This window comes from Panthera onca, chromosome C2 (assembly GCF_046562875.1).
Source record: "Panthera onca isolate mPanOnc1 chromosome C2, mPanOnc1 haplotype 2, whole genome shotgun sequence".
Classification (NCBI taxonomy): Eukaryota; Metazoa; Chordata; class Mammalia; order Carnivora; family Felidae; genus Panthera; species Panthera onca.
In genome coordinates, this window is record NC_138347.1 from 7,637,096 (window position 1) to 7,650,239 (window position 13,144).

Sequence of the window (13,144 nt, forward strand, 5' to 3'; positions counted from 1 at the left end):
ACCCCCCCCGCCCCGCCCCCAACCCCAGTCGCTCGCGGCGCCCCCTCCTGGCCACGCGGGCAGTGCGCGCCCAGCTCCTGCGCCCAGGCGGACTCCTTGATTTCAGCCCAGAGCGAGACAAGCCCCTCTTTCTCCCGCGTTCACAAAACCCAAAAGACGGAGCCCCTCCAAGCAGCAGACAAAAACTGATCCCCGAGCTTCGGTTTTTTGCTGCTGTCCAGGCTCTTCTCCAGGAATAATTTACTCGGTGACATAGCAGGGAAGGTGGGAACCGGAGGCTGAACCCAAAAGGTTCCCCCAGCGTGGAGCGCCCCCACTTTTGCAGCTTCATCTTGGAGTGGCGGGGGGGGGGGGGGTGTTGGTTCGGTGGCTTCCGCGCCGGCTCTGGCTTGGGAAGGGGTCGACGGAGTGTCCCCCAACCCCCACCCCCACCCGGGGAGGGGTGTGGGAGGCGGGTGGGCGTCTCCCGGCCTCCCGCTCCTCCCCTCCGCGTCCCCACCCCCTGCCTCTCGGGGACACACTGTGTGGCCGCTTTTCTCCAGCACGCGGCGCTGCGCTCGTTTTTATCCCCGCAGCCGCGCCGGTTCGTGCGCGGCCAGCGGGGCTCAGCCAGTCCGCTGGAATTGAGGAGCGATCATTGAATCTGCGGCTTTCATGACGTCTCCCTGCGTGGCCCATCACTTTTCTCCCAGCCGGGAATTTTTTTTTTTTTTCCGCCACTCTTGCCTTTTCCCCGTTCCCTCCACCGGGTCTCCCGCCCGCGTCCGAACCCGACGCACACCCCTCCGCCCCTCCGCCCCTCCTTTGACCCCGCGCCCAGCCCTCCTCTCCGCTCGCGGCCAGAGGGAGCCAGTTTGCAGACGGCCGCACCTGGCCGGAGAGGTTGGGCGGGTGGAGGGGTGGGGATCCGCGGGAACCGGGAAGCCAGACCCAGAGCTGGAGGCACCGCCAGGAGAATGGAGTCTCCTAATAGCCTCCCGGGGCTGGTGTGAAATTTGACCACCTGATTCCAGTTTTTCTTTCCTTTTCTTTTCTTTTTTTTTTTTTCTTTTTTCTTTTTTTTAAATTTTCTCCCCTCACCATCCATCGTGTAGTGAAATATTAAATCTTGCTCCGTTCCAAGAGAGGAGATCATGATTGAGTGAAACCACCCTGTCCGCAACAAGGTAAGCGGTGCGCTGAGTTGCTCGAAGGCGAGAAGCTGGCATCAATCTGGGCAAAACGTTCCGTGCCCTCGGGTCCCCACCTCCCCCTCCCCAGGCTCCGCCGCCGCTGCATGCTCCACGCTGATGAGAGAAACATGATGCCCAAGTCAAGGGAAAGGCGAGGGAGAAGCCGGTTACATAACAGAAGGGAAATCTGTTTCATATGGTTTTCATTAGCAACTGAAAACTCGCAAGGGGGGGGGGGGCGGGGAGAGGAGGGGTCTGCATGCCCTGGGCTCAGAGAAACCCAGTCAGTTATTGCAGACATCATTTCAACATCCATTGGCAAAGAAGAAATGCACTGATTAACTGGCAGGGCGGCTTGCGGTGTAGTCATTTCCAGTTGGGAAAAGCCCATTGTCTTTATGGAAAGCTGTATCCTTGTTCGTTTTTGCATAGAAGAGAGAGACAGAGACGGAGACCGAGAACATGAGAAGGAAGAAAAGGAAAAGTGAGGGGTGGGGAGAAACAGGCAGAGAATGGGAAACAATAAGTCCTAACTGTTCTCTATCAGTAAAACCAGGAATGTATGATATGATGGCTACAAACACTTCTCCCTAGAAGTGAACTGAATTGTTTTGTAATTGGAAGAAAAGAAAAAAAGAAAGAAAGAAAACCCCTTCAGATAAAATGAGATGTTTATGGCATTTAGGGATTGGACAAATCCCCTGACTTGCTTCCTCCTGGGTATATTTTCATTTGCATCAAGACATTAAGCTTGAATTAGTTTTTAACAGAAATAACATTAGTATTCCCCAAACCCAATAAAACCTTGGGTCGATCCACAGGTATATCTCTTGTACCAGCCTCAATATGGAGAGACTTTTAAGGAGGAAACATGTCTTAATAGAAACAGCCCCAGAAATGGGGTGAGGTTAATGGAGAAACAAAATACCAGAATTTTCCAAAGAATCCCGCCTCCACTCCCAAAAAAGGAAGAGAGAGAGAGAGAGAGAGAGAGAACTCCAGTGTTTGGGAGTTGGAGATTCATTATACGTTTATAGAGTGCCTCCTGCTTGCTTTTATCCAAAGTCTGAAGGTACTAGGCAGCCCCCACCATGCAGGGTTGCAATGCCACATCCTGACTAGCTTCTCACCCTGCCCTACCTTTCTTCTGCGGAAAAGAGGAAGGGGATGCCCAGGAGCTGATTAGAAAGAAAAAGGGGCTTGCTATAGTCAGGGCACTGCTAACTAAGCTTCGCCCATTTTGCCTGGAGAAAGAAAGAGCTGAGTCTCCATGGCGACCCAGGTGGGAGGGGAGAAGGCAGCTCCAGTTACAAAAATGCGTTGGACAAAACTTTCCCCGCTTCAGGCTAAGAAATAAGCCAGCCGCGTACCCTCTGGAGGGTCCCAGGGAATCGGCTCTGCCCAAATTCCTGCCGGCGACCCGTGAGGGGGCTGCCAGAACTGGCCGGCACCCTCTCAAACCTCCCAAAGTTGCCCAGAGGCCACGGAGATGGTTCCGGCAGCAGGTTCCGAATTCAGCACCAAGGCCAGAGCACAGAAGCCAGGTTCCCACCTCCCAGTTGGCTGCCCCGGGAACACTATCAGCTCCTTTGGTGGCAGGAACAATCACTTTCTATAAAGGAAGGATTCTCTTGCCCGTGCAGAATCTGGATATCTGATTATCCACAGAATTGCGTGGGACAGAGAAGCTTGCAAATCATCCATTTCACGCATGGCGGTGCATCAGAGTAACTATTCAAAATCAAGAGCACTAAAACAGCAAAAGATGCAAGCTGAACTAAGGATGGAGAATGACCCTGTCCTCGGGGAGAAAGGGGGTATGCGGGGGTGCGTGCGCGCGCGCGCACACACACACACACACACACACACACACCCTGGATCAGTCTTTGATGAGAGTTGCCTAGTTTCAACCAAGTCCCTTTGGTTTCAAAAGCATCCATTCATTTCTTACCCTGTCACTCTCCTCTTCACTTTGAATGGGGCTTCGATGACAGAAAGACCGTAGGAGCACCCTGTCAGCAAGATACCAGTTAACCAAATCCTGTCTAGAGGTCCTGAGACCACAGAGGCAGAGAAATAAATTACTCTTGGTCCAGACCTGACAGACTCTTCCAAAAAAAGAGCCAGTGAGCTCCAGGAAAGGGAAGTAAGTGTGCTAGTGAGGTGAGATGCGGTAACTGTATCTTTAAGCCAGTATGTGAACAGGGCAGCTACATTTCCAAGGTTGCAGGCATAGGAAACAAGGAGGAAACTGTGCAAGAGGGGAGGACTTATTATCACCCGAGTTGCGTTTCAGCATCCACTGAGTGAAAGCAGGTAAGTCTCTCTCGCCATTCTGCCTTCACCTTGGGCAAAATTGGTCTCTGTCCTGCTGTCCTCATCTTTGGTCATAGATCCTCACACCCGCCAATACTGATGAGGAAAAATAGTAGAGAAAAGTGGCAATCACATTTCTAATAGACAGCTTTTAAGAGCAGCAGCCAGGTGTTCCAAGGCACAATTTGAATTGCAGAGCCCAGTCTAAGTTTGACAACTGGTGGGAAATAACTGATAACGCCTTAACGCAGCACTGGGCTGCTTTTCTCTTTTGAGGATATACTTATGTGTGTTGGTTTAGTCTTGAGCTGATTCCGGTTTGTTCTCTATGAAGGTAAATAAGGTAAATCCTGATTTTCTTTGCTGGGCTTTCCAGCTGTGTTTCCAAGCTTGCCATTGCTTTCTAAAGGGGACGCATGCAGAGCACTTAGGACTGGGTTAAAGCGGTGTGCTTATACCTTCCAGTTTTTGTGGGGTTTTTTCACGATCTCGACTGAAGGCAGAAGCAGTCTGTTCCAAACCTGGTCAGAGGGTGAGATGTTACACGATTTCTTCCATTTCCATTCCTGATAGATATTGCTAAGTTTATCCCTGATGTGATCTATAGAAGAGTTTCTGCCTAAAGTGGAGAGAACTGGTGCATGGAGTACTGTTAGCACTTAAAACAACTGTATCCTGGCTTTGTGCCATCTGAAGCCATCAGTAGACGAGAAGTCGAGATTAGTTAGGAGATAAATCCATACAAAAATATAGATCATTCCATAAAAAAAGATCACTTCTAAAGGAATGTACTGGTGAGTTCTAAAGCTCAATTTCTCTCGTGAGTTAAAAAAAAAAAAAAAAGATGGGAATGTAAATGATCGAGGTATAGGAAATTGCTCAATCAATGATCTTTAGTTCTGGTAGATTCTATGCTCATGTATTTGGTGCTAATTTATCAAACTAGGATTTGCTTTCTTCCTGGTGGCTAATTGTTGAGCAAAGCATCATTATGCCCTGATGGCAGTCAATGGCATACTCCAAAATAATTGGTTTACCCATTTCAAGTAAGATTTGTTAAGGAGACTTAATCTTTATCCCTGTGCACTTTGTATAATTTTTTTAAAAAATAATTTTGTCACCTTACCCTGGCATTTCCTGCACATCATCAAATAGTATATGTTAACTTTTATGATCCGGGTCTCCATTTAATACAAGGATCTACATAGGCTGTTGCCTTTCAGTATATAGAAATGTGTTCATTCCCTCTCAAATCCTCCCCCCATCTTGTTACAAACTATCCCTGCCTTTACATAAAACAAGACATCAGAAGAGCTGTTGAATAAGCAAAAGGAAAAAATTATTGGCAATGAAATATACATAAATACACCCTTATTGAAGTTTAACCCCATTCGCTGATTTTCATGGATAGAAAGTATTGCTTTTCCCAACGGTTGAATCTTGACTATGTGAATCTTCATGAAAATACGATGAAGCTTCTTTACCAAAATGGGCAAGCAGGCAGGGTGAGGCTCTTTTCTTTTTTGACAACTCTTCCTTAAACAAATGGTATGTAAGCAATATGCAGATTAGTAAGGGAAATAGACCAGAGAGAGTCGAAACACGGGGAAGGAAGCTAGGGGAAAAGGCTAGCGTTTAAGGCTCCTGTATTTTTTTTTTTTTTTTAAATTTTTTTTTTTTCAACGTTTATTTTTTTATTTTTGGGACAGAGAGAGACAGAGCATGAACGGGGGAGGGACAGAGAGAGAGGGAGACACAGAATCGGAAACAGGCTCCAGGCTCCGAGCCATCAGCTCAGAGCCCGACGCGGGGCTCGAACTCACGGACCGTGAGATCGTGACCTGGCTGAAGTCGGACGCTTAACCGACTGCGCCACCCAGGCGCCCCTAGGCTCCTGTATTTTTACCAGCACTAAAGTAATGACACTTTTGAAACCAAGGTTTTTTGTTTGTGTTTGTGTTTGTGTTTTGTTTTTCAACTCATTGTATCAAGACTTTAAGGTTTGTGGAATTGAGATGTTTAAGTGTAACATGTTTGGATTTATAGTTTATTTAGACGGCATTTATTGTTTCTATTTTTTATTTTCAAATGTCATTTTAAATATCAGAAGAGAATGGAGTCCCTCTGGATTTTTTCAGAATTATTAAATTTAGTAATATGAATTAAAGGGAAATTGGTAGTTAGGTTGAAAAATCATCAAGATATTTGTTGAATTAAGATTTTTTTTTAGTTGTAGTTTGAGGGCTTAAGGAGATTAAAAAAGATAAAATGCAGTCATTTTGGATAACACATTTTAAAATGTATTTTAAACAATTGGCTCTAGAAATGATTAGGGTCTTATACAAAGAAGAGATTATCATGATGGTAGTTAGTACTCTCATGGTATTCTTACCCTCTTTTTATTTAAATTTGAGATATAGGGGCACCTGGGTGGCTCAGTCGGTTAAGCATCTGACTCTTGATTTCAGCTCAGGTTATGACCTCACAGTTCGTGAGTTTGAGCCCTGTGTCGGGCTCTGCACTGACAGGGTGGAGCCTGCTTGGGTCTCTCTCTTGTTCTCTTTCTACCCCTCCCCAACCTGTGCGCTCGCTCTCTCTCTCTCTCTCACAAAATAAACAAACAAATAAATGAATACTTAAAAATAAGATAAAGTGAAATTCGAGATATAACTGACGTACAATAGTATATTCGTTTCAGGCACACACCGTAGTTACTTGACATTTGTGAACATTGTGAAGCAGTTGCCACGATAAGTCTGGTTGTCGTCCGTCACCCCACAAAATTAATACAATATTACTGACTATATTTCACACGCTGCACATTACACAACCATGACTTATTTGTTTTATAACTAAAAGTTCATATTTCTTAACCCCTTCCCCCCATTTCGTTCCTACCAACCACCCCCACCCCCTGCAACCACCCATCTGTTCTCTGTATTTGTGTGACATGAGTTTTGTTGGTTTTGGTTTTTTTGATTCCACACGTAAGTGAAATCACACAGCATTTGTCTTTCTCTGTATGACTTATTTTGCTTAGCATGGTTTTTGCAGGTAACAAGATTTCATTCTTCTTATGGCTAAGTAGTATTCCATTATATATATACACACACATATAATATAATACACACACACACACACACACACACACACACACACACACACCACGTCTTCCCCATTCATTCATTTATCAGTGAGCACTGAGGTCGTTTCTGTATCTTGGCTTTTGTAAATAATGCTGGAATGAACAAAAGGGTGCGTACGTCTTTTCAAGTTAGGTATTTTGTTTATTTTTCAGATAGGTAACCACTAGTGGAATTGCTGGGTCTGATGGTAGTTCTCCTTTTTTTTTTATTTTTTGAGGAGCCTCTGTACTGTCTTCCAAAGTGGCTGTGCTAATTTGCATTCCCACAACAGAGCACAAGAGTTCCCTTTTCTCCACATCCTCATCAACACTAGTTATTTTATGTCTTATTGAACTAGTCGTTGGTTGGCACGGAGTAAGATCTCATCGTGCATTCCCCTGAGGATTAGCGAAGCTGACCATCTCTTCGCATGCCTGTTGGCCATCTGTATATCTCCTTTGGAAAAATATCTGTTCAGATCCTCTGCCTATTTTTTTTAATTGGATTGCTTTAGCTATTGAGTTATATAAGTTTTTAAATACATTTTGGATGTTACCCTCTTCTTGGATATGTGACTTGTGAATATCTTCTCCCATTCAGTAGGTTGCCTTTTCAGTTTGTTAAAGGTTTCCTTCACTGTGCATAAGATTTTCAGTTTGATGTAGTTCTGTTGTTTATTTTTGCTTTTGTTACCCTTGCTTTGGGAGACAGATCCAAAAAAAATTGCCAAGACCAATGTCAAGGAGCTTCCCATCTATGTTTTATAGAACTTTTATGGTTTCAGGTCTTAAATTCAGGTCTTTAATCCAATCTGAGTTGACTTTTATACATATGGTGTAAGATAGTGGGTCCACTTTTATTCTTTTGCATGTAGATGTCCAGTTTTCCCAACACCATTTATTGAAGAGACTGTCGATTCCCCATTGTATATTCTTGCCTCTTTTGTTGTAAATTGACCACATATGTGTGAATTTATTTCTGGGCTCTCTATTCTGTTCTATTAATCTATGTGTCTGTTTTTATGTCAATACCATACTGTTTTGATTAGTATAGCTTTGCAGTATAGTTTGAAATCAGGGAGCATGACACCTCCAGCTTTGTTCTTCTTTCCCAAGATTGTTTTATTTGGGGTCTTTTGTGGTTTCATTCAAATTTTAAAATTATTTGTTCTAGTTCTGTGAAAAGTGTCATTAGAATTTTGATAGGGATGGCATTGAATCTGTACATTGCTTTGGGTAGTATGGACATTTTAATAGTATTAATTCTTTCAATTCATGAGCATGGAATATGTTTCCACTTATTTATGTCTTTTTAATTTATTTCCTCAATGTCTTATGGTTTTTGATGTACAGGTCTTTCATTTCATTGGTTAAGTTTATTCCCAGGGATTTTATTAAGTTGAGGCACATTCCCTCCATACTCACACTGTTGAGAGTTTTTATCGTAAGTGGTTGTTCAATTTCATCAAATACTTTTTCTGCATCTATTGAAATGATCATATGATTTTATCTTTCATTTTGTTAATGTGGTGTATCACACTCATTAACTTGCAGGTATTGAACCATGCTTGCATCCCTGGAATAAATCCCACTTGATCTTAGTGTATGACCCTTTTAATGTATTGCTGAGTTTGGTTTGCTAATTTTTTGAGGATTTTTCATATACATTCATCAGGGATATTGCCCTATAATTTTCTTTTCCTGTAGTGTTCTCGTCTGGTTTGGGTCTCAGGGTAACACTGCGCTTGTAAAATGAGTATGGAAGCTTTCTCTCCTCTTCAATTTTTGGAAGAGTTTGTGGATAGGTATTAAATCTCGTTTGAATGTTTGGTAAAATTCACTAGTGAAACCGTGTGTTCCTGGACTTGTGTTGGGAGGCTTTGGATTACTGATTTAATCTCCTTACCAGTAATCAGTCTATTCAGATTTTCTATGTCCTCATGATTCAGTTTTGGAAGATTGTACATTTCTAGAAATGTATCCATTCCTTCCAAGCGGTTCAATTTGCTGGTGTAATTCTTCATAGTCTCTTATGACCCTTAGCATTTCTGTGGTATCAGTTGTAACTTCTGTTATATTTCTGACTTTATTTGTTTGAGCCCTCTCTCTTTCTTTCTTGGTGAGTCTAGCTAGAGGTTTGTCAATTTGTTTGTCTTTTCAAAGAACCAGTTCTTAGTTTCATTGATTTTTAAATTGTCTTTTTAGTCTCTATTCCGTTTATTTCCACTCTGATCTTTATTATTTCCTTCCTTCTACAAAATTGGGGGGGGGGGTTGTTCTTCTTTTTCTAGTTCTGGGAGATGTAAAATTAAATTGTTTATTTGAAATTTTTCTTATTTCTTGAGGTGGGCCTGTATTGTTATGAATTCAACTCTTAGAACTGCTTTTGCTGCAGAGACTGTGGTATGTCATATTTCTATTTCCATTTGCTTCCAGGTATTTTTGGATTTCTCCTTTGATTTCTTCTGTGACCCGGTAGTTGTTCAAGAATGCGTTGTTTAATCTCCATGTATTTGTAGATTTTTCAGCTTTCTTCTTGTAATTGATTTCTAGTTTCATATCATTGTGGTTGCAAAAAATGCTCACTATTCTTTTGGTCTTCTTGAATTTATTAAGACTTATTTCTGTGACCTAATGTAATGGTCTAACCTGGGGAATGTTCCTTGAGCACTTGAGAAGAAAGTCTGTTCTGTTGTTTTTGGATGGAATTGCTCTGTATTTATTAAGTCCATCTGCCCTCGTGTGCTGTTGAAGGCCAATGTTTTCCAGTTTATTTTCTGTCTGGATGAGTTATATATCCATTGATGTAAGGGGAATGTTAATATTGCCTACTGTTGTTGTGTTGCTATCAATTTCTACCTTTACGTTTGTTAATATTTGCTTCATTTATTTTTGTGCTTCTAAGTTGGGTGCATATATATCTATAAATGCTTTATCTTCTTGCTGGATTGACCCCTGTATCATTACATAGTGCTTCTCTTTGTCTTTTGTATCTTTTTCTGATAGAAGTACAGCAATGCCAGCTTTTTGTCATTTCCATTTCCATGGAATATCTTTTTTCGTCTCTTGCTTTCAGTCAGTTTGTATCCTTACTTCTAAAGGGAATTTCTTACAGGTAGCATATAGATATCTTTTTTTAAATCCATTCAACCACTTTATGTGGTTTTTGATTGGGGAATTTTGTCCATTTATGTTTAAAGTAATTATTGATAGGGTGTACTTACTGCAATTTTGTCCATCGTTTTCTGGTTGTGTTTATAGTTCCTCTCTTCTTCTTCTCTCTTCCCTTGTGGTTTGATGGTTTTCTTTATTGTTATGCTTGAATTCGTTTTTCATTTACCTTGGTGTACTTACTGCAAGTGTCTGGTTTGTGATTACCATGAAGTTCACATATGTCATACTATGTATAAAACAGTCTATTTTAAGTTGATAGCAATTTAAATTTGAACATATTCCAAAACTCTATATTTTTACTCCTCCTTCTATGTTTCACGTTTTTGATGTCACTTTTTATATCTTTTTGCTTTATGTATTCCTTAAACTTTATTGTAGTTTTAGTTCATTTCACTATTTTTGTCTTTTAACCTCCTAAGTACCTTAGTAAGTGATTAACCCACTGCTTTTACTGTATATTTACATTTTCCAGTAAGGTTTTTACTTTCATATGTTTTCTTATTATTAATTAGCGCCATTTCTTTTCAGCTTAAAGAAGTCCCTTTAAGGTTTCATGTAAGGCTGGTTTGGTAGTGATGAATTCCTTTAGCTTTTGCTTATCTGGTGAATTCTTTATCTCTCCTTCAAGTCTGAATAACCTTGATATTTCTGTTTCCTCATTTTGCTTGATTCTACGTCTGTGTATTAGGCCACACAGCTACCTCTTTTGGGCTTGAAGAAACATCCTTGTATAGGTGATAAACCTTGTTCGATTTTGTCCTAACTCATGGTTGTTTCTTGAAACTTTGTGATTGTCTAAACTGCCTAAGTTATTATCGATACGTTGAAGACATGCCAAGACCTGTCAGCCTGTTCTAAGGTTGGGTGGGGGGTGCAGAATCTGTTTAGCACCTAGTTGCAGGGCGACTAAAAGCCAGATCTTCGGGCAGTAGTTTGTACACTATGCAAAGATATACAGTCTTGGGGGATTGCAAGCATAATCCATGTTGGCCTCTAGGCCAGGAGATCTGGAGGTCTCCCCTGGGCAGCAGTTATAAAAACTGGGCCGTGGGACGCCTGGGTGGCTCGGTCGGTTGGGCGACCGACTTCGGCTCAGATCATGATCTCGCGTTCCGTGAGTTCGAGCCCCGTGTCGGGCTCTGTGCTGACAGCTCCGAGCCTGGAGCCTGTTTCAGATTCTGTGTCTCCCTCTCTCTGACCCTCCCCTGTTCATCTCTGTCTCTCTCTGTCTCAAAAATAGATAAACGTTAAAAAAAAAAAAACAAAACTGGGCCATTAGACAAGTGTAGGAGCTTCTTTCTGGGAAGTCTCATTGCCCGTAGGTTGGCCAAAGGGCCAAGGTTGTGTCTCCCTGCTTTTGTCCGCCGGGTGTGCCTCCTTAGCCTCTTGGCGTGGGGGAAATCGGAAGCCTGTCCCTCAGGCTGAGTCTCCAGGCTTCAGTAAACAGGTCCTTTCCACAGGAAGACTGAGGTTGTGTGTGTCTGCCGTCTGTGCCCTGGGGTGGTGGCCTGCCAAGAGCTATCTTTCTACTTGTTACGGTCCTGTGGAGCTCTGGAATGTCAATTCTCTTAGCCACTAGAGCCGGGTGATCAAAGAGTGTCCGCTGTGTGGGTTGAATGGGCCTTCTGGCTTTAGCAAGGCCATTGGAGGGGGCGGGGGGCAGGGCAAGGTCACCGGCTTTGGAAAGGTAGTGGGAAAACGTCTGATCTGCGCCGGTGCAGCAAGAAAGAGAGTGTCTCGCCTGAGTGTGCGCCCTGGCTTTGGTCTAGGAGTGGGGGAATCCTGTGACCACCAGGGCTTCCAGCCCCAGCCAGGGAGCAGGGGAGCGCTGCAACTCCCCCACTCTCCAGTCTCAGCGAGCAACACAGCGGCTCACCCTGCCCTTCCAAGCCAGTCAGCGGGAGGGCGCCTTGTCCAAGCTCACTTGGCTGTACAAGCAGGCTAGACAGAGGGCACAACGATGGTGTCAGCACCTCCATTTCCCGGAGCGTCTCAAGTGTGCCCCTGCCCCTGCAGCAGATGCCTCCGATCGACGGATGAATGCCCCTCACATATAATCTAGGTACTTTACAAACGGCTGGGTTTTTTTTTTTTTTTTTTTTTTTGCTGAGTGAAGCCATACCCCAGCCCCCCAAGAGGGAAATCTGTTTCCCACAGCACTCTGGGACTTCCGGACATCAGCCTGATTGGTTGCCCAAGCCAGACATCCGGAGGGCTCGTCTTTCTGGCACGGATCCCAGAGGCCAGGGTGCCCCATGCGGGGCACCAAACTCTCACTCAGAAAGAAGCACCTGTCTGGTAAGATCCCTCCCTGTTGTGTGCTGCTGCACCAGGGATGGGGTTTCTTTCAAGACTGTCTCCGCCTCTCCTTCCCGTCTTCACGTGGTCCTTTTATTCTCTGTTGTGGAGAGCAGCTCATCTATAGTTTTCAGATCTTTTTCAAAGGGAAAGGATCCATATGTAGCTGTAGATTTGATGTGTCTGTGGGAGGAGATGCGTTCACAGGCTTCCCATGCTGCCATCTTGGACCCTATCCTCTGACAATGTCATCTTAAAAAGAACATTCCGTATTCCCTAAACTGTCTGTAGCTTTGATCTAACCATACCTGCTAATCAATTATAGATATCTCTTTCTTTATTTATTACTGAGCTGCACGGTTATTTAAATAAGTCTTGAGAGAATGATTTTGCGTGGCGTTCAAGTGACCATTCAAACCTTCATCCTGTCCACATGCCTTCAGGCCATCAATCAACTTTTCCCATTGCAATGTCTGAAGTTAATTCCACATTTTAAACAAACGGCACCTTAATTCATGTCTTTACAGATTTATGCTGGTCAGATTAAGCCCCCGAGGCCCCTTCAGTCTCGTATTTCACATTTCCTCTCTATGGTTGTACTGAGAACCAGAGACCATATGGCGCTGGTGGTTCGTTCGGTGAACGATTTTTGATAGTCACCATCAGTCACGTTCCTAGTCACTGAGACATGGCTTCTAGCGTGAACACTTTACAAAATTCACCAGCAAGTGAATCTACGGGTAAAAGGATCCATATCCCTGCCCGCAATTGTTTGGGGGCACGAAATCTGAACATTTATGCGACGTGAGAGACAAGTCTTTATAAATGAAGTTCAAATCCTGCTGCTGTGACAGTTGCCTCTTTAAACTTACAGACATCTACTTTCTTCCTACCCAGATGAGAATGGAGTTGTTTGGTTGGTTGTTCGGTTGGTTGGTTGGTTGGTTGGTTTTTGAGGATGCTTTACATTCTCCTCATAGCGTCCAACCAGAATGTGTGTGAATGTGACATTGTGCCTGGGAGGCATTGTTCAGTGATGAAAAGCACAGACCCTGGTGTG

The 13,144-nt window shown here is 43.5% G+C and overlaps 1 protein-coding gene across 1 annotated transcript in view; it reads left to right on the forward strand.

The window, feature by feature from the left end:
- Positions 1-582: 582 nt before the first annotated feature.
- Positions 583-13,144, forward strand: part of KCNJ6 (potassium inwardly rectifying channel subfamily J member 6) — a 268,574-nt gene continuing 256,012 nt past the window's right edge. The window contains exon 1 of the mRNA XM_060640866.3: positions 583-1,166. The gene's annotated coding sequence lies outside the window, so the exon portion shown is untranslated. The remainder of the gene's footprint in view (positions 1,167-13,144) is intronic.